The sequence below is a fragment of the Capricornis sumatraensis genome, chromosome 7 (genome assembly GCF_032405125.1).
Source record: "Capricornis sumatraensis isolate serow.1 chromosome 7, serow.2, whole genome shotgun sequence".
Lineage (NCBI taxonomy): Eukaryota > Metazoa > Chordata > Mammalia > Artiodactyla > Bovidae > Capricornis > Capricornis sumatraensis.
The window spans coordinates 2,985,646-3,007,273 of record NC_091075.1 but is presented as its reverse complement, the minus strand read 5'-3'; positions in this window follow the sequence as shown (position 1 = coordinate 3,007,273).

Below are 21,628 nucleotides of genomic sequence, written 5' to 3'. Positions count from 1 at the left end.
TTTCTTTTTCTTTTATTTCTGCTAGGCTATTTATGATTTCTTTCGTTCTTTCTTCTTCTTTTTTAAGTAGCTTTAGGCATGCAGTTAGGTAGTCTGTTCGATGTTTATCTTGTTTCTTGAGGTAAGATTGTATTGCTATAAACTTCCCTCTTAGAACTGGTTTGGCTGCATCCCATAGATTTTGAGTTGTCGTGTTTTCATTGTCATTTTTTTCTAAGGCTCTTTTTTATTTCCCTTTTGATTTCTTCAGTAAACTGTTAGTTACTTAGAAACTTGTTGTTTAATCTCCATAGGTTTGTGTTTCTTACAGTTTTTTTTTTTCTTATATTTGATATCGAGTCTCATAGCACTGTGGTCAGAGAAGATGTTTGATACAATTTCAGTTTTCTTAAATTTACTGAGGTTTGATTTGTGACCCAGGATATGGTATTCCTGGAAAATGTTCCATGTGCACTTGAGAAGAAGGTGTGTTCTTCTGAATTTGGATGGAATGTCCTATAGATATCAATGAGATCCATCTCATCTAACATATCATTTAAGACTTGTGTTTCCTTATTAATTTTCTGTTTTGATGATCTGTCCATTGGTGTGAGTACAGTGTTAAAGTCTCCTACCATTATTGTGTTACTGTCAATTTCTCACTATGTGATACTCCCTAGGGTTAATTCTCTGGTAGTCTAGGGTCTTGGAGTCAGTTCTCCCACTCCAAAGGCTCAGGGTTAGGAACAAAGATTTCAGAAGTGGTTTGTTATGGCATTAAAGGAGAGTAAAACAAATATCCAAATACAAGAAACCAAAGATGAACCCCAGACAAATAGCAGTTGCAAAATTAGGCAAATAATAATTAAAATCATGGAATATACGCATATACATATACACCCATGAGCAAAGTGAAAACAGTCCAACGAAAATAAAGTACAGTAGATTGATCTGGTGGACAAAGGAAATAAAAAAGTGTATTTACCAGTTAAGAACAAAGCTAACTTAAGCACAAACTGGAAAACAAAACTAAAACAAGGTGTCAAGTGGGGAATAAAGCATTGAAAACAAAACTAACAAATATGTTGTTAGAAAAGGAAAGAAGGAAAGAATAGATATGCAAAGTTAAATAGAGGTAGATGAAGAAGATTTACATACATTAAAGATTAACTGCAAGGGGAAAAGTACAGTAGGAAAGGCAAAAGAAGGAATAAATGCAGAAAAGAATATAATAGGTTTTAAAAAAGTAAAAATTAAAATTATACAAAAGAGTAAAGCAAATAGAATGGAAGAAGAAAGACAAAAGGGGGCGGGGGGAAAGAACACTCCATAAAACTGCAAAAGCCCAATGGAAAGGCAGAGGTTCATATCATAATATAACATAACTTTCTATTTTGACAGTGTGGCTGAATATACACATATACATATACACCTATAAGCAAAATCAAACAGTTAAATGAAAATTAAGCACAATAGATTAACCTGGCGAACACAGGACACCAAAAATTATATCTACCAGCTGCCCTGGAAGGCTTGGATTTGCCCCTGTGAGGGCCAGGTGTGGAAATGGTGCAGCTGCTTGAGTCGCACGGTTTCTGGCAACACCAGGTTCTCAGGGGGGTTGGCGGCTAGGGTAGCAGGAAATATAGTGCTCTAGAAGGGCATGGCAACCAGTATTGGCCAATGCACTCTAGTATTCTTGCCTGGAGAACCCCCTCTCTGACAGAGAAGCCTGGCAGTCTTCAGGGTTTCAAAGAGTCAGACAGGACCGAAGCGACCCTGCACACATAAATATAAGACTTCTTCTTATTTTTGCTGGTGGCAGCTCTGCACCAATGAGAGTTGAGCGTGAAGTGGTGCAGCTGCTTGGCTTGCCATGACCCTGGCAGCGCCAATGTTCAGGGACACAGACTGCCTCCACATAGGGAGTTATGGCCCTATCAGAGTCTTTTTCTGAGCCACTTGTAGCTGGCGATCAGAAGCCTCTTTGGCCAGTCTTTCTCTGTAGCTCCTCGCGTTCAGGCATTTAGAGGGATCCCTTGCCTGGGGTCCTTCCCTTGTTGTTCTGCACGTCAGACACATAGAGGGGACTCCCCTGACTGGGGTCCTACTCTGCAGATCAGCACATCACGCACTTAAAGGGGCACCCTGTGTGGGATCCTACTCTGTGGTTCAGTGGATCAGGCACTTGATGGGCCCACCTCTCTATTGTTCAGCTGCTAATGCTGGCCTGTGGACAGAGAGAGGCTATGGTGATGGCACCACCCACTATGCATGACTCAGCAGTATCGCCTTGCTTCCATGGCTTCCTGGCTTTCCTCCACAGGCATTTCCCACCCCAATCTCCCGAATCCCTAAACTCCAGCTCCCAGCCACTGCACCTTCCCGGAAACCCAGATTCCTGCCTGGCATATGCATGGCTGTGGCAAGGACTGTCTGATTCTCATTCCATTTAGGCTGCCACAGATCTGCTCTTTCACTCTCAGCCTTAAATGTTTTTCCTCTGACTTAGACAATTGCCCCACTGAGATCATACCCCTGCTTCAGTTCCCCCAGCCACCAAGGGCAGGTCCAGTCCTACTAACCCTCCTGTTTTTTCCCCTAGTACCTTTGTCCTACCAAGTTTTACATGGTTCTATATATTCTTTTCCACTTGTCAGGTCCTCCTGTCTGCTCTAAGCTGGTGTTCTCCATGCACTTCTGTGTCTGAAGGTATATTCCTGATGTATCCATGGAGAGAGATGGACTCCACATCCACCTACTCCTCCACCATCAATGTTCTCCCCTACAATGTCTAGATTTTTTATTGACTATATTTGCTGTCACCACACTTACTCCCAATAAGCCCCAATAGCCACTTGAAGTATTAGTCTATGTCTCAAGTGGTTTTTATTTTCTAACATTTTCTACCTTAGTTTCTAAACTCTTAAGTGTGAAAAATTTAAACATAAAAGAAGAAAGAATAGTATAACAAATCTGTTTTCAACAATGATCAACTATTTTTAATTACACAAGCAATACATGCTCTCTATAAACAAAACAAACCCTCAATGATGAAAAGAGCACTTAAAATTCCCCTATGCAGAGAGAGTGAATGATAACTACAGGATAATGCCACATTTTTTTTTTTTTTTGTATGCATACATAAGATGGGAATTGTGCATTTCTTGTTTTTTGTTGTTAAGGTGAGTCTATGCTGTACATGCTGTTTTGGAAGCTTAGACAACCTTTAAGCCATTTCTTCGATATTCTTCTCACATTTTCAGTGGAATTCTTTATTTTATCTAGGTCTATGACATACTTAAATTAAAGAAAGTAGGGAAAACCACCAGAGCATTCAGGTATGACCTAAATCAAATCTCTTATGTTTATACAGTGGAAGTGACAAATAGATTCAAGGGATTAGATGTGATGGACAGAGTGCCTGAAGAACTCTGGATGGAGGTTTGTGACATTGTACAGGAGGCAGTGATCAAGACCATCCCCAAGAAAAAGAAATACAAAAAAGCAAAATGGTTGTCTTTTTTGTAAGTAGCCTGTACAAATAGCTGGGAAAAGAAGTGAAACTAAAGGCAAAGGAGAAAAGGAAATATAAATTCTACTCTGAATATAGAGTTGCACAGAATAGCAATGAGAGATAAGAAAGCCTTCCTCAGTGATCTATGCAAAGAAATAGAGGACACCAATAGAATGGGAAAAGCTAGAGACCTCTTCAAGAAAATTAGAGATACCAAGGGAACATTTCATGCAAAGATGGGCATAAAGGACAGAGATAAATGACACAATAAAGGACAGAAATGGTGTGGACCTGACAGAAGCAAAGATGTTAAGAAGAAATAGCAAGGCTACATAGAAGAATTATACAAAAATATCTTCATAACTCAGATAACCACGATGGTGTGATCACTCACCTAGAGCCAAGCATCCTGGAATGCAAACTCTAGTGGGCCTTAGGAAAAGTTACTACAAACAAACCTAGTGGAGGTGATGGAATTCCAGTTGAGCTATTTAAAATCCTAAAAGTGCTGCACTAAATATGCCAGCAATATGGAAAACTCATCAGTGCTGCAGGATTGGAAAAGGTCAGTTTTTGTCCCAATCCCAAAGAAAGGCAATGTTAAACAATGCTCAAACTACCACACAATTGCATTCATCTCAGATGCTAGCAGAGTAATGCTCAAAATTCTCCAATTCAGGCTTCAACAGTACATGAACTGTGAACTTCCAGATGTGCAAGCTGGTTTTAGAAAAGGCAGAGGAACCAGAGATCAAATTGCCAATATCCACTGGATCACTTAAAGAGCAAGAGAGTTCCAGGAAAAAATCCATTTCTGCTTTATTGACTACCCAAAGCCTTTGTGTGGATCACAGCAACCTGTGGAAAATTCTGAAAGAGATGGGAATACCAGACCATCTGGCCTGCCTTCTGAGAAATCTGTCTGCAGGTCAAGACACAACAGTTAGAGATGGACATGGAACAACACACTGGTTCCAAATTGGGAAAGGAGTACATCAAGGTTGTATATTGTCACCCTGCTTATTTAACTTACGTGCAGACCCCATCATGCAAAATGCCAGGATGGATGAAGCACAATCTGGAATCAAGATTGCCAGGAGAAATATCAGTAACCTCAGATATGCAGATAATACCACCCTTATGGCAGGATGTGAAGAAGAACTAAAGCGCCTCTTTATGAAAGTGAAAGAGGAGAGTGAAAACGTTGGCTTAAAACTCAACATTCCGAAAACTAGGATCATGGCATCTGGTCCCATCTCTTTATGGAAAATAGACGGGGAAACAATGGAAACAGTGACAGACTTTATTTAGGGGAGTTCCAAAATCACTGTAGATGGTGACTTCAGCCATGAATTAAAGGACACTTGCTCCCTGGAAGAAAAGTTGTGACCAACCTAGACAGCATATTAAAGAGCAGAGGCATTAGTTTGCCAACAAAGGTCTGTTTAGTCGAAACTGGTTTTTCCAGTCCTCATGCATGGGTGTGAGAGATGGACTATAAAGTGCAGAAGAATTGATGCTTTTAGACTGTGGTGTTGGAGAAGACTCTGTAGAGTCCCCTGGACTGCAAGGAGATCCAGCCAGCCCATCCTAAAGGAAATCAGTCCTGAATATTCACTGGAAGGACTGATGTTAAAGATGAAACTCCAATACTTTGGTCATCTGATGTGAAGAACTGACTTATTGGAAAAGAGCCTGATGCTGGGAAAGACTGAAGGTGGGACGGGAAGGGGATGACAGAAGATGAGATGATTGGATGGTATCACTGACTCAATGGACATAGGTTGAGTAAACTCCAAGAGTAGGTGGTAGAATGGGACGCCTGGTGTGCTGCAGTCCATGCGGTCACAAAGAGTTGGACACAACTGAGCAACTGGACTGAACTGAACTGAACACCTAATGATTATCTATGCTTCATTCCTTATCTGTAGGTAGCACTGAAAACATTATTAAAAGACATATGGTCTCCAAGATGGTGGAGGAGAAAGCCATCTCCTCAGTAATTCTGCTTTGCACTTTTCCTTCCACCCTATTTCACTGATATCAGTCTTCCTGCATTCGATTTTTTTCAAAGAATGAGACTAAACAGGAATCAGAGAAACAGAGCGGAATTACAGCAGAAAACTTAAAGTGAGGAGGTTGGTCACATTTTTCAATTTTATTTTTAAGGTGAGATTTTCATGGAAAATAACATTGTGTTGTCCTCTGCTATAATTAGGAGGAACCATTGAAATGTTAACCAGTCTTTTACCTCTCATGCTGAGATGTGATTTGCTGCTTAGGAAACTATTTTGAAAATTTCAAGTTGTTTCCATGAGATTGTAATTCCAGCTCTACAACTTCCTTAAATGCATTTAACTCAGTGTGGCTTTAGTGTTATATTTTACCAGGTGCAACCATGCTATATGGTAATTGAACTTGTGAAACAGATTTTCCTTGAAGTAAACAAATAGACTGCATTGAAATTCCTTAATATGCAAGTTCCCTCCCTTTGTCTTGCTCCCTCTCCTTCTTTGTCTTTTCCTGGTTTGGTGTTCCTACTTGGTACTTTTTTCTTTTCCTTTCAAAATGACTAGATTACCATAAACATTTGCCACACACAGACACACACACACACACACACACACACACACACACACACACACACACACACCTATAATGCTCATCCAGTTTTGTCTGCTACTGATTGGCTTCCTCCAAAAAGGACAAAGGGTCAGTTAGAGGAGCCATCCTTCAGTTTGCAGTGGAGATCCAGCAGAATTGCTAAAACTGGTAGAAGCAACTGCCCTTACAACTCTGCAGACAATTAAGTAATTGGATCCATATGTGTTGGCTTACAAAATTTTTAAAAGAAATTAGTGTGAGACAGTTATGCCCCTAGTTTAGTTCTTGATAAGTTAGTATTACATCTTCCACAGAGATTTGTGCTTATATTACAGAGTAAGTAGATGTCTTAAAGCAGTTCACAAGAAAGTAATATCCTAACAAATTATTAAATGTCTCTGAGCACATATGTTGTAGCCACGTGTTCCGGGAAACAAACTCACTCAGAAGGACAATGCACATAGTGGAGTGCAGTTCATCACATTGGCAGGCCCAAGGCAGAGTCTCCTCTTAGCCAAGGACCCTGACCAGTTTTTCTGAAAACTTTATATACCCTAAGTGTACGTGCCCAAACCCACCTCCCCAAATTCCCTGAAACTAGTCTGAACAAAGGAAAAGAAAGATACAATCAAAGTTAACCCGTGATTCATATGCCTTAAGCCTAGGTAGTTAACAGTGGACAATTATCAATAAGACTGTGGTCATATCCCAATAAGCATAATAGCATTTATGATTCTATTCGGTTACACAGATAATTGGGGTAATCTTTCAGGCAACAGAGAGTCTAGCTACGAGCCTTGGGGTTCCATCCGGGGGCCTGGTTTTCCAGTTGGTATGTCGTTTCCATAGATACTGGGCATATAGCTCAAAGTCCACAGTCCGGCCCAAGATGGAGTCCTGCTTTCAAGATGGCGTCGGTTCTGTCTGTTTTCTCCTTCATTCCCCCCTCTTGATGCTCTTAACTCATAGTATGGGCATCATTCTTAGGGATATACTGCACCCTGACCCTCCGACCTCCATTTTGGGAGAACGACATCAACCTTTGGGTTGGTTACAAAGTTTATAATACATTGTAAAATAAGTGTTCACAAAGTAGACCTATCAGGGCAACTATAACAATGGTAAATATAGTTTTCCACCAATCACCCTTTACCCAAGATAGGACCAAAGTCCAAAAAGGAAAATTATCATCAGACATAATTTTTACCTGACCTTTCATGTCATCGAAGGTGGCTGACATATAGCCAGATATATCAGGATTAAGTACACAACATTCAACTTTAATTAAAGCACAGGCCCATCTTTGTACTGAAACTATGGTTAGTCTCAAGATGACACTAGCAAGTCCTTGTAGCAGCAGTTGATTGTAGAGCTTCATCTCTATTTCTTCTTTAAGATGATCTTGGTTTCACGGGGCCCAGTGGGGTCCTTTTCTGTAGTCCGCACGGCGTCCTCTGGGTCTGCATGGTATGCTCTCCTCACCTTCGTGTGGTGGATCCAGGAAGTGACACCTGCAACTTTAACTGCAGTCGGGCTGGTTAGAACAACAGTATATGGACCCTTCCAATCACACTAGGACCACAGCCTTGGTCGAACTCAATGAAACTAAGCTATGCCCGTTGGGAAACCCAAGATGGGTGGGTCATGGTGGAGAGGTCTGACAGAATGTGGTCCACAGGAGAAGGGAATGGCAAACCACTTCAGTATTCTTGCCTTGAGAACCCCATGAACAGTATGAAAAGGCAAAGTGATAGGATACTGAAAGAGGAACTCCCCAGGTCAGTAGGTGCCCAATATGCTATGGGAGATCAGTGGAGAAATAACTCCAGAAAGAATGAAGGGATGGAGCCAAAGCAACAACAATACCCAGCTGTGGATGTGACTGGTGATAGAAGCAAGGTCCGATGCTGTAAAGAGCAATATCGCATAGGAACCTGGAAAGTCAGGCCCATGAACCAAGGCAAATCGGCAGAAGAAAAGTTATGACCAACCTAGATAGCATATTCAAAAGCAGAGACATTACATTGCCGACTAAGGTCCGTCTAGTCATGGCTATGGTTTTTCCTGTGGTCATGTACGGATGTGAGAGTTGGACTGTGAAGAAGGTTGAGCGCCAAAGAATTGATTCTTTTGAACTGTAGTGTTGGAGAAGACTCTTGAGAGTCCCTTGGACTGCAAGGAAATCCAACCAGCCCATTCTGAAGGAGATCAGCGCTGGGTTTCTTTGGAAGGAATGATGCTAAAGCTGAAACTCCAGTACTTTGGCCACCTCATGCGAAGAGTTGACTCATTGGAAAAGACTCTGCTGCTGGGAGGGATTAGGGGCCGGAGGAGAAGGGAACAACAGAGGATGAGATGGCTGGATGGCATCACGGACTCGATGGACGTGAGTCTGAGTGAACTCTGTGAGTTGGTGATGGACAGGGAGGCCTGGTGTGCTGCGATACATGGTGTTGCAAAGAGTCGGACACCACTGAGTGACTGAACTGAATGTGGGGCCAAGGAGTCGTGTTTCCAGTCCTTGACCACACCTGATCCCCAGGCACAAATTTGTGAATCTATTCCCCAAGGGGGAATGGCACCCTTTCTGTACAAACTTAGTTACCTGATTTATTACCTTACCAGGCTGTTCCATCTGCTGTGAAATCTCATCTCCCCGTACTTGAGGCAAATTTGTTGATACCTGTTTTATTTTGGGAGGGGGTCTCCCATATACAATTTTGTATGGAGAAGAGCCATGGGACTGTAGGGTCATCCTGAGTCTGAGCAGAGCTGTCAGAAACAAGTCCACCCAGGAACAGTCAGTCTCTAAGATCCACTTGGAGAGTGTCTCTTTAAGTGTCCGGTTGGTTCCTTCCACCATCCCAGAACTCTGGGGCCTACAAAGTGTATGTAATTTCCACCTGATGTTTAAAGTTTTGCTTGCTTGTTATACTAAATCAGCTACGAAAGCAGGGCCATTGTCCGACCCAGTGCTGGTTGGAAATCCAAATTTGGGGACTATCTCCCTAAGCAGGCACCAGGCTACTTTTGATGCTCTTTCAGTCTGGGTAGGGAAAGCTTCTAGCCGTCCCGAGAACGTACATACTATGACCAGCAGGTAATGGTAGTGTTGGCGAGGTTTCATTTCAGCCCAATTCCAGGTGTTCAAAGGGCAGCGTGCCTTTTACCTGAATCCCTGGAGGTTTATGTCTGTGCCGAGAGGCAGCATTGACCTGTGAGCAGGCAGTGCAGTTCTGAGATTTTGTCCTTTTGACAGCTGGAGGGCCTGGATTAGAGCATATAGTTCGGCCTGTTGAGTGGACCAGTGTGATATCAGAGAGCTAGCTTCAACGATGGTTTCTTCCATGACTACTGCATATCCCAACAGCCATTGTCCTTGTTTCACCAGGCTGGTGCCATTGGTGTACAGGACCAAATCTGGGTCCGGGATTGGCTGGTCTCTCAAGTCAGGCCTGCTGGCATATTTCCTTGCAATCATGTGAGGGCCCACCTTCTCCCACAAGAAAGAGAGTGGCCAGATTCAGGGCCTGACAAGGCTCAGTAGTAATACGGGGGTTTTCACATAACAGTCCCTGGTATTGAGTAATCTGGGATGTTGACAGCCATTTATGGGGGTCCCCTCGCAGGAGAGTGTTGACCTCATGCAGGACTTTTATGAACAAATCTTGGCCCAAAATCAGCTCGGTTGCCTCCCAGACCAGTAAGGCAACTGCAGCAACTGCCCATAAGCATCCCAGCCACCCAGTGTCAACACTGTCCAGCTGATTAGAGATAAGCCACTGCTCTGTCCCATGTCCCCATAATCTGGGACAACATTCCCAATGCCACCTTGTCCTTTTCAGTCACATAAAGAGTTCATGGCTTAGCAAGGTCTGGCAGGCCCAAGGCGGTTGCTGATGTAATTGTACCAGGTTTAAGTTTTGTTACCAGTGGGGCTTGTTTTGCAAGCCTGAGGCGGGGTGGGGGGGAGGTGGGGTGCGGGGGACGGTGTGGAGATTGTCTTCCACCCAGACTTCAGGGAATTGTTGAGTTAACTCTCTCTCTTGACTGTTTAGCTGGTCTGGTTTCCTTGCCAGGAGACTATGCAACCTCCATTCATCTTGAGGGGTTACTGAGAGGAAGAGTAAGTAGGTGGTTGAGCCTACTTGAACAGTGGGTCTTTCGTGGGGGGGAAGGTCACTTGTGCCCCCAATTTAGATAGCAAGTTTCTGCCTAACAAAGGTCCTGGGCATTCAGGGATGTATAAAATGTCATGAATCACTTGGTGTCCCACCATCTGACATTTTCAGGGTTGGCTAGAGACACAGAGGCTGCATTTATCTCCATCTGAGACCCAGCAGCCTCTGGCTGGGTCTATTGGCATGTAAAGTCTATAGGCCTCGCACTATCTTTCGCAGAACTCAGAGGGTGATTTGCTTTCCCTTTGAATCACTTTGGAGGGTTTTTCAGTACTCATAGCTTTTTGGGCCCCCCTCGTGAGACCTCATAAAATAGCCACCCAGTATATCTCCATGTGGTCCCTCTCTTCCTCTGTGTTACGGTCCCAATTGGGCCTCTCATCAGGGGTGGCTAGTTCTGTCCACCACTGAGGGTTTGCAGTACCCTCAGGTGCCATTTCTCTTAACCATTTTCTGGCCTCAGGATCCTGTGTCTTTCCTCAGTGCTGAAAAGGGAGACTAGTAGTTGGATTATGTCATCCTATGTAGGGTGGTGGGTTTGAAAAATAGTCTCCATTAGCCTAATCATGGCTTGTGGCTCCCTCAAGTATGGTGGAGCGTGTCTCTGCCAGTTTAATATATCTGTAGAGGAAAATGGCTGGTAATAATAGGGGGCTGATGGTAGTGCCTCATGCGTCCTGAACTGAAGGCTGTTGTAGCTCTCTGAGGGGCATCTATAGTGGGGTTCTTTCCCCCTGTTCCTTGGTGGAGCTCAGCCTCTGTCTCATTGCTGTGTTTTCTTCCCCCTTCCCATCAGTACTCACCGGGAGAGGTGGATACAGTCTAGAAGGTCCAGCTGAGGTGGAATTCTGGGGGCATTGATCAGAGGTCTCCATTGCTGGGATTGGAGCCTGCCAAAACGGCGGCCCTACAAACTCCAGGAGAGCTGGAGGAAGAGTAGTGGCTGCTGCAGGAACTTCACCTGGCCCTGGATTGGGCGTTAAGGTGGCCTCCGGTCCTGGTGGAGCACTGGGAGGCAGGCACATCATTATCCAGTCTGGGGGTGCGGTCAGGTCATCCCCATCCAAATCCTGTAGAATTTACTTTTTTATCATCAGTCAATTTTTGTGCCATTAATACTTTTTTTTTCCCTTTCCCTTCTGGATACAGAACCTTGTTCAAGTAGGAGGGTCTTGAGCTAACCCTAGCCATGAGTCAATAGATGGATATTGATCCAGGTGTCCTGGCTCTCCTGTGACTACTGTATAGACAGACTGCTTCCACTATTTTTAAGTTCATGGTGTTCTCTGGTGGTCATCCTACTCCCACAGGGGCCATTCGACCTCACAGTGTATGTGAAGGCAGTTAGGCTTCATATTCACCCCATCAGTTCAGTTCAGTTCAGTCACTCAGCTGTTTCCGACTCCTTGGGACCCCATGAATCACAGCAAACCAGGCCTTCCTGTCTATCACCAGCTCCTGGAGTTCACTCAGATTCACATCCATCGAGTCAGTGATGCCATCCAGCCATCTCATCCTCTGTCGTCCCCTCCTCCTCCATAGTCTCCTTGAAATCCCTTCTTTAAATTTTTAATCAGGCACACCAATACAGTTGCCTTAGATTCACTTTCCCCCATCTTGCTTACCATCTCGGACCTTCTTCTGCTTTTTCTTTTCTTTCTGTCTACAAAGTTCTCAGTACCCTATGTACTTCTGATATTTCCACTCAATGACCCTTAAATTGTCATCCTGCCTCCTTCCTAATTGAGGTGAGAAGAGCCTTAACTTCCAGATCCCAGAGGGAGAAGGAGCATCTGCATGCCTTCATATGCCAGTCAGCACAGCCAAACCAGAACGCCACGTGGTCCAAGACTGTTTCTCCCTTAAGTTTTAAAGCCAATTCCGCCTTGGTGGGCTTGATCAGGTGCAGATGAAAATACAGATGGGGTAAATATCCCATGTCCCAGCCATCTCTGGAAAAGCCAATTCATACTCACTTCTGTATCCCCCTCCTTCTAGCCTGACAATTCTGAGAGGGTCAAAATTTCATAGTAGATGAGACACCTCCTTGATGAGAGCAGAATATGAGCACACAAAAACCAAGTTTCTTCTCCTAAAAATCCCCTGGCAATTGCTTGGTAATAATTTTCCCCAAGACGGTGTGGACACCACCTCCTAAATGACCTTCACAAATTTCCTTCCTAAACCCTAACACACTTGCCAACATGTGTACCAAGCAAACGTTTCCACCTGCCTAATCCAGGCTCCTGTGGGTCTGTGCCCCTTCTTATCCCTCCCAGGGGGGATGATCAGGCCCCCTCTTCCACCCTACCGAGTGGGTTCCTCCTCACCTGAGTGCTGTTCACTACCTGCTAAAGTGAAAGGTCCAGGCATTGAGAAGTAGAATCCTTCCAGAAGAGCGAGGCGCCTTCCTCCCTCTAGAAGATTTGAGCCACAAGGCCTTGGAGTAGTCTCAAATGGGACTTGTCTCCTCAAAGTGAGGAGTTTTCCGGCCCATGCAGCAAATGTAGCCACGCGTTCCAGGAAACAAACTACTCAGAAGGACAATGCACATAGTGGAGTGCAGTTTATTACACCAGCAGGCCCAAGGCAGAGTCTCCTCTTAGCCAAGGACCCTGACCAGTTTTTCTGAAAACTTTATAGACCCTAAGTGTATGTGCCCAAACCCACCTCCCCAAATTCCCTGAAACTAGTCTAAACAAAGGAAAAGAAAGATACAATCAAAGTTAACCCGTGATTCATATGCCTTAAGCCTAGGTAGTTAACAGTGGACAATTATCAATAAGACTGTGGTCATATCCCAATAAGCATAATAGCATTTATGACTCTATTCAGTTACACAGATAATTGTGGTATTCTTTTAGACAACAGAGAGCGTAGCTACGAGCCTTGGGGTTCCATCCAGGGGGCTTGGTTTTCCAGATGGTATGTTGGTTCCATAGATACTGGGCATATAGCTCAAAGTCCACAGTCCGGCCCAAGATGGAGTCCTGCTTTCAAGATGGAGCCTGTTCTGTCTGTTTCCTCCTTCACATACATACATGCATACATGTTTTACTACTATAATCATTTTTTATTTCTGAAAAATAATATTTGACCAGGAGTTCATCAGTCAGAAATCTAATATGATTTGTTCATTTGAAGACAAGATATGAATAAAACTTAAAATTCAAATAAAGTCTTATTAAAAATATAAAATAGTTTTCACTGTAAATATTAAGGAAGACCCCACAAAATTAAACACATAAAAGGATTGTTTTAGTCCTGCAGCTGTGGCGAGATAGCTAGCAACTCAGAAGAGGGACTCTGATGTCTCACTGTCTGAGTTCAAACATTTTATTGTTTCAATCCTGACCTTTATTTCTGTCCCTAGTAACATTCTGCAAGATATTATTTCTCTTTCCCAGAGAATCCAGTCTGAGTTCTAGTTATGTACGCTTGGAAAACTGTTTCTCTATACCTAATTTGTAAAACAGACATAAGTGGGTTGTTGTGAGGATTAAATTGGTTAATTCAAGTAAAAAGTTCTTACAATAATGTTTGGCATTAGAAGGTGATAGAGAGAAGCTTAATGGGATAGACACATTAAAGTTGTGTCTAGCAAGCACCATTATGGTGCATGTTTGTTCTCTCATTAACTTGTTTTGACCTTCTGAAAGCCTTTTAATGCCAGTTTTCTCTTTTGTATGAAGTAAGAGATTGAATTTCATTTCCAACATTCCAGTTCAGTTCAGTTGCTCAGTCGTGTCCGACTCTTTGTAACCCCCTGGACTGCAGCACACCAGGCTTCCCTGTCCATCACCAACTCTCAGAGCTTGCTCAAACTCATATCCATTGAGTCAGTGATGCCATCCAACCATCTCATACCTTGTCGTCCCCAATAGCCATAGAATATTTATATTTCTAGGATCTTTATTGGACTTCAATAGTATATAAATTAGTTTGAATATTGTTGTGTGTGATATGGGCTTAACAAATCTGAAATAGTCACAATAATTGAGTGATCACAAACATTTCTAATTCAGGTGCCAAGTTTGGGGAATGCATAGGTAGCACCATAATAAATAATAATAAAAGTCTCCTTCCAGCTGGGTCCAGATACATGACAGACAACTGTAAACAGGATCCTTGTCAAATAGCTTATGTGGGTATTCACTGTAGAAAAGAGAGAGTTGAAAATTCTTCTTGATTAGTTATTGGGAAGAGAGTCAGGCAAAATGCAGCAATGCTAGAGACCTCACCAACCACCCTTGGATAACGTTAAATGGAGTGGATTCTCCGCGAAAGATAAATGAAATTTTGCAGGCTGTTACTAGGGAGTGAAATAAAGGTCAGGACTAAAAGGATGAAACGCTTGGAAATTGATCAACAAATTTTTCTGTACTTCATCAACTACACATCAATTAGTGTGTAACCTCTGAGAAGTCAATTTAAGACATGGATGCCTTGGGCTTACATTTTTCTTTCTCGTAAAATGCAACAAAATCCCTGAATATAACAACCGTTCACTTCATCTTTATTAAATCAGTTAATGAACCCTCTAAAATTTTCAACCAAAGGAAACTGAAGTAGAGCCAAACATTAGGGTTTCAGAGAACTTAGAATTTGTAAATTTAAAGACTAAATACTTCATATTTATAAAAAGAACTGATAGAATAACTTGATCAAAACCATATGACTTAGTGACAGGAGTTAGGGCTAAAATTTCAATTATCTTAGCCTGACTCCCAAAATAATCCTATTCCCATCACACCAAATTATCTTCACTTTTGGTGATGAACAAAATCATCACAAGCCAAGATTCAAATATCAAGTTTCTGTTCTATCAGTTGAATGTTAAAATCTAGACCATTTGAGCTCTGTGGTTCAAAAGAGATTCAAAATTCCGATTCTCAAAATCTTAAATACACCTTAAAGAATACCAACACAAAATTTATTAGCAGTTTTATATTATACATAATTCACCCAATAAAAAAATATCACTGTTGTCTTGGCATCATTTGGATTTATTCTGAAAATTCTTGAGACTATTTTTGGCTAAAACAAACATATAAACAAGGTTAAAAGAAGGGGTGAGACGGTAAATCCAAAAAATGTCTCACTTCTTTCTTTTTTTAAAGAAAAATATTACTAATTGGGATTTTTCCTATGCAATTGACTGATTCTTACCTAATTTATTCTTCATTACAAAAACATATAAAGATCACCTATATAACTTTTTAACCTGCTGCAATGACAAAATTTTTCTTCATGCCATATGGTCAACAATTTTAACCCAGTAGCTTGAGTAACAATTGCCACAATGTAGTGGTGTCTGAATGTTCGACACATGTTGCTACCTCTATTATTTTTGTTCCAAATAAAAATGAGTCTGCTGTGCTTAGCCACTCAGTTGTGTCTGACTCTTCCTGACCCAGGAATGGAAGCAGGATCTCTGGCATTGCAGGCGGATTCTTTACCAGCTGAGCTACCAGGGAAGCCCAATTGAGAGTTTAGAGCAAATAACTGTTCCCCCCTACCCCCCACCACAGTTTTTCAGGCATATGAGGGCTAGGAAGATATGCATACTCTCAGTAGTGTGTGCCTTTTTGGAGTTATGGTTTCTTGTGAAAACATGTGTTTTGGCTCAGATATTAGCTTGATGCAGCATTTATGATCGGTGATGTTTTTCCAGCTAGCCACATGTAGCCAAGAAGATGCCGGAGAAATTTTTGAGTGAGCATTGTACTGAATACATACTTTAGGACACTCAATGTTTTAATTTTATACATTTGATATCTCTAACATGTCTAATTCACCATTTCCTCTAAGTAGAAAGAATGCAAAATTTTGTCACACATGCTTTCAGAATCAATCAAATTTTTATTTGCTAGGATTCTGTTTTCTACAACTTCTTTTATTAGTTTTATTCTTCAGCATTAATTTGCAACCCAAGAATAGCAGTAGATAATTAAGGGAGCCCTAGGAGAACTAATACAGGAAATGAAAACTAAAAGGCATGGAGTTAGTGTAGACCCAGAAGTGGTCAAAAGGGAACTAAGGATCAAAAGCCAGAGGTAGGTCAGTGTACTGGTGTGAAATCCAGAGTCAGAAAGCAGAGAAATAGAAGGAAATGAGGCCACAGGCAGTTAAATAAAGCAGAGCAAGACTGGGAATGTGAAATAACATCATCTACCTAAGCAATCAGGAATCAAAGAAGAAACACTCTTCAGAAGGGAGCTTCTAAATTAAGCAGTATTCTGTCTCCACCAGGATTAGTTTTAAATGTTCCCATCTATGGGCAGGAGCTAATCCCACCACAAAGAGAGAGATGGTTAACCAGAAATCAAGAGCAGATCCTGGTAATATTAACATCTACTTTTCCTAGGATAGAGTGGAATTTTATTCAACAGAAAGTTAGATAATAAATATATAATAATGAAGATAACATAAAATTTCCTACAAGTTTTGGAGAATAGTTACAAAATATATCTTTCCAGATTTGAATGGCAACCTAATTTCTATCTTTGTCAAGGTCAAAATCCATAAATAGCTATCCTAGAATTTGATCTAATTCCTGATTTTCTCTTTTTCCCCCCTATTTATCTTTTCTAGAATTTTTTTTTTTACATATTAATTTTCTTTATTCCTATAATCGTTTCTGCTTCCCTCATAGCTCAGCTGGTGAAGAATCCACCTGCAATGCAGGAGACCCCAGTTTGATTTCTGGGTTGGGAAGTTCCTCTGGAGAAGGGATAAGCTATCCACTCCAGTATTCTTGGGCTTTCCTAGTGGCTCAGATATTAAGGAATCCACCTGCAATACAGGAGACCTGGGTTTGATCCTTGGGTTTGGAAGACCTGGAGGAAGACATGGCAATCCACCGAAGTATTCTTGCCAGGAGAACCCCATGGATAGAGGAACCTGGCAGGCTACAGTCCATGGGGTCACAAAGAGTCAGACATGGACACGACTGAGTGACTAAGCACATAATCACTTCTAGAGTCACTCTTGTTTTAAGTTCTCATTCTTTTTTTTTTAATATCTCATGATTTCCAAATTCAAGTCAACATGAATTCAATATTTCTAGGCTCCAGACAACACATCAAAAAGAGCAAGGGAAAGTCTCTCCACTCAGGGAGTTTTATTTCTGCAGGAGTCCATGTGTCCTCAAGAAACTGTCAGACCAGGATGTTTGATGGCACACAATGGAGGCACTAAGTGCTGTGGTTGTGAAAAGGCTATGATAACAGAAGACATTTTCCAGATTCCTAGAACAGAATTGAAATCATGTTTAGTTGGCAAGAATCAAGAAATGCTTATAGAGGAAATCTAGTGAATTTATAATAAAATTAAATTAGATAAAGTTTAATGAGTAAACATTGAATTCAAGAGTAAGAACCATGTGTGATTCCTCATTTTATTCATATGTAGTACCTAGAGCCAGACTCTGGAATATGGCAATACTTTAAGGACACAACAAATATTTGTTGAACTGATCTTGAGTGATTGGATTAAACCCTGAACAACTAGTAGGATTTCAGTTAAGAAAAATTGGGATAAACAGAGCAAGTCTTTTCAAAGAAGAGAAACACATGGCATTAGCAAAAATAAATAAGAAAATATGAGCTGAGAGTAGCCTAATTTGGATGGTTAAAAGTGTTTACAGAAAAAGCCTATTTGAGAGTTTAATGTTATTTTATACAAAACCCTTAGGTTTCAGGATTCTGGTGAAAGTGTAAGCCCCGTACTGAGGACAAGGTGGCATAGAGTACAACAACCAGGCAGACTCTGTTTTAAGATATCTGACAAAATGAGCCTGAATAAGAAGCAGCCCAGGAGAGAGGCTGCAAGCTGGAGAGTACACTGTCGTAGGGAGAGTGCTACAGGAGCAAAAAGGGCAATGTGAGTGGAGACGAAGGTAAGACAGATGGGGTAGAACTGCAAGACAAACGGGTACAGGACCAAAAACAGGAGGAAAAAGCACTGAGCTGGGTGAAGAGAGGCCTCACCTTGGCTTTGCCATCAGCTCAGCAAGTCACTTCTCTGAGTTTGTTCTCTTGTCTGTAAAATGGAGATGAAGCTCATCATATTATCATGTCTAAATAAGACATTTGTGAAATACCTGACATATAGAGCATACCATCATACAAAATAAGTGTGTTTATATAGAATTATATACAGAATATATTTTTTATAGAAAATATGAATATTAAAAGTATATTGATTTCCTAGGGCTGCTGTAACAAAGTACCACAAACTGCTAATTTAAAACAAGAACTGCATTATCTCATCAATCCAGGGGGCAGAAGGCTAAAATCAAGTGTTAGCAGGGTTGATTTTTTCTTAGAGGATCAGGGATAGTCTTTCCTCTCTCTTAATTTCTGGTGGTTGCTGGCGATCTTGGGTATCTTGTGCTTGTAGTGCCTAACTCCAACCTCCACCTCTGTTGTCATGTGGCATTCTCCCTGTTTGTCCTTATATGTCCCCATGTTTCTCCTTTTCTCATTAGAATGCCAATCATTTTGGATTGAGGGCCCAGTCTACCCCACTATGGTTGGGAAGGTCCCTTGGAGGAAGATGTGGGGAAATTAACAAGATGGCACCAGTCAGGCTTTCTAGCCCCATGCTCTCATGCTCTCTCACCCCGTGTCCTGTAAACAGTGACTGCACGGTTATGTAACAGCTGAGATCACTTATTGCAATGTGCAGGCATATCAGGAGGTACTCATTTGGTCACAGGCTACTTGGTGCGGTTCTTCTGTATGAGCTTCACCATGAAAGCCCTGGCTACTGCTGCACTGGGGCTACACTGGAGCAACATCATGGTTATGTTATATGAGGTTATGTTTTGGCTGTTATGGCTATGTTATGGTCATGTTATGTCTGCTGCTACGGCTGCTGCACCAGTCAAGAGAGAATAAATGCATCTGCAGTTCCTACAGCTCCTCACATTTTCTTCCAGCCTCTCAGCTTGCATCTTGCCCACCATGGGTTCAGTGAACAGTGTGCACAGTGAGACACAGCAAGACAACTGGCACTGTGAGCAAGATCAGCAAGAGAGAGGCCATGAAACCCACTCCAGTATTCTTGCCTGGAGAATTCCCATGGACAGAGAAGCTTGGTGGGCTACAGTCCGTGGGGTCACAAAGAATCAGATACTATTGAAACGACTTAGCATGCACACACTACCCCATTATGACCTCATCTTTTATTACATCTACAAAGAATCCATTTCCAAATAAGGTCACTTTCTCAGGTTCCAGGCTGAAATGAATCTGGGGAGGGCACTCTTGAACCCAGCATAAAAAGTATATTTTAAACATACCCATATTTCTCCAATAGCTTCAATAGGCTATTATTATAAGAACTAGAATTTGGCTCTTAGTATGGAGGAGAACCAAATGATTAACAGTCTAGGTAAGGGAATTTGAATTCCACCTGTTCTTCTTTCTGTTTATGTAGCCTTAGAGGCTGTACTCTCTTTAGCAGTTGCTCTTCTCCGCAGATCAACAGGGAGCTGAGTGTTTGGGGAGGACTAAGAACAGTAATCTGTACAATGTGCTTGGCACAGTACTGGCCCAAAGGGATGGTGCTCACCTATCCACTCCAAGACCAACTTGTGCTATGTGTGTGTTTGTGGTGGGGATGGTGAGGTGGGGCACATGGAGGGGTCTGGTCTGCTCAAGTGAAGGAGATGACTCACTATTTCATCCAGCCACAGGCTAAATGAATTGCCTGCAGAGCCACTTGCACCTTTACAATTTACCCCTCTGCCACTAAGACTTCCCCAGGCTGGCTTGTTCAGTACAATCCTGAATGATTTGCACAGCTATTGACCCACATCCCACAGAAATGTTGGGTCACTTATCACTGTTCCATGTCTAGCATTTCAGTTTGCCCATCAGTTTTATACATAATATTGAAGTGAAAGTGAAAATTGTTTCATTGTATCCTACTCTTTGAGACCCCATGGACTGTACAGTCCATGGAATTCTCCAGGCCAGAATACTGGAGTGGGTAGCCATTCCCTTTGCTAGGGGATCTTCCCAACCCAAGGATCGAACCCAGGTCTCCCACAGTGCAGGCAGATTCTTTACCAGCTGAGCCACAAGGGAAGCCCAAGAATACTGGAGTGGGTAGCCTATCCCTTCTCCTGCTGATCTTCCCATCCCAGGAATCGAACAAAGGTCTCCTGCATTGCAGGTGGATTCTTTGCCAACTGAGCTATGAGGGAAGCCTATGCATGATATTTTAATACTGTGAAAATCAACTGCTTCACCATCATCATCATCTTCTTCCTAAGTTATTTTTGGAAAGAATAATTTAAAATAGGCTTTGTAAATAGGTAATTATGTACATAAGTAATGCCTTAACTTTCATAAATGTGTAACACATTATCTTGCTAATCCTTTATAATTATTTCAGGTGGAAAACAAGGATTTTTATCTCAGTTTAAAAAAATGAGAATGTTGATGTTCAAACTAGTTACATGACTTAAATACAGCAGTTTGCTGTATCCTGACTAGTGGAATATCTTCCACAGTACTTGTTTATATCCTAGGAGTTAACTGTTGGTCACCTGGTAATGAAACATAAAAATTTCAATCAGTATACACAGTTTGTGGTAGTCACTATATTATCCATAAAGAAGGCTGACTACTGTATCTTTGAGTAGACCTAAGACTTGGCCTGAAGTTATATTGTCAAAATCTATATTGACCTGTTGCTCGATATAACACTTAAATTTATATTTGCTCAATTTAACACTCTTTTTCCAACTTGCAGTTTTCCAGTCTGTTGTGCTGAGAAGCTTGGGGGGAAGGGGTGGAGAATCCAAACAATATCTTTGTTATTTATGAGGCAGTTTTATATCATGAATCCATATTCTTGTATTCAACTGATATTATAGAGTCATGTACAAATGCAGCACAGGTACATGGTACCCTTTAACCCCATACTTTCAGTCTCCAGATGGGCAAATATTCTCAAAATGTTAAGAAAATGATTTTTAAAATTTCTGTATGTTCTTGCTTATTGTGGTAAAGAATCCACCTGCCAATGAGGAGGCGCAAGGGACACAATTTCAATCCCTGGGTTGGGAAGATCTCCTGAAGGAAGAAATGGTGACCCACTCCAGTATCCTTGCCTGGAGTATTCCATGGACAGAGGGAGCCTGGCGGGCTATAGTCCACAGGATCATGAAGAGTCGGACATGACTGAGTGACTGAGCACAAACATGCTTGTTATGAAGTGCTTGCACAAGCAGGTAGGCAGGAATTCCTACAAACTGATGTTGAAAATAAGCAAATTATGCATTAACATCAAACTTCAGGAAACCCAAGGTTAAGTAGCAAGTGGCTGAATC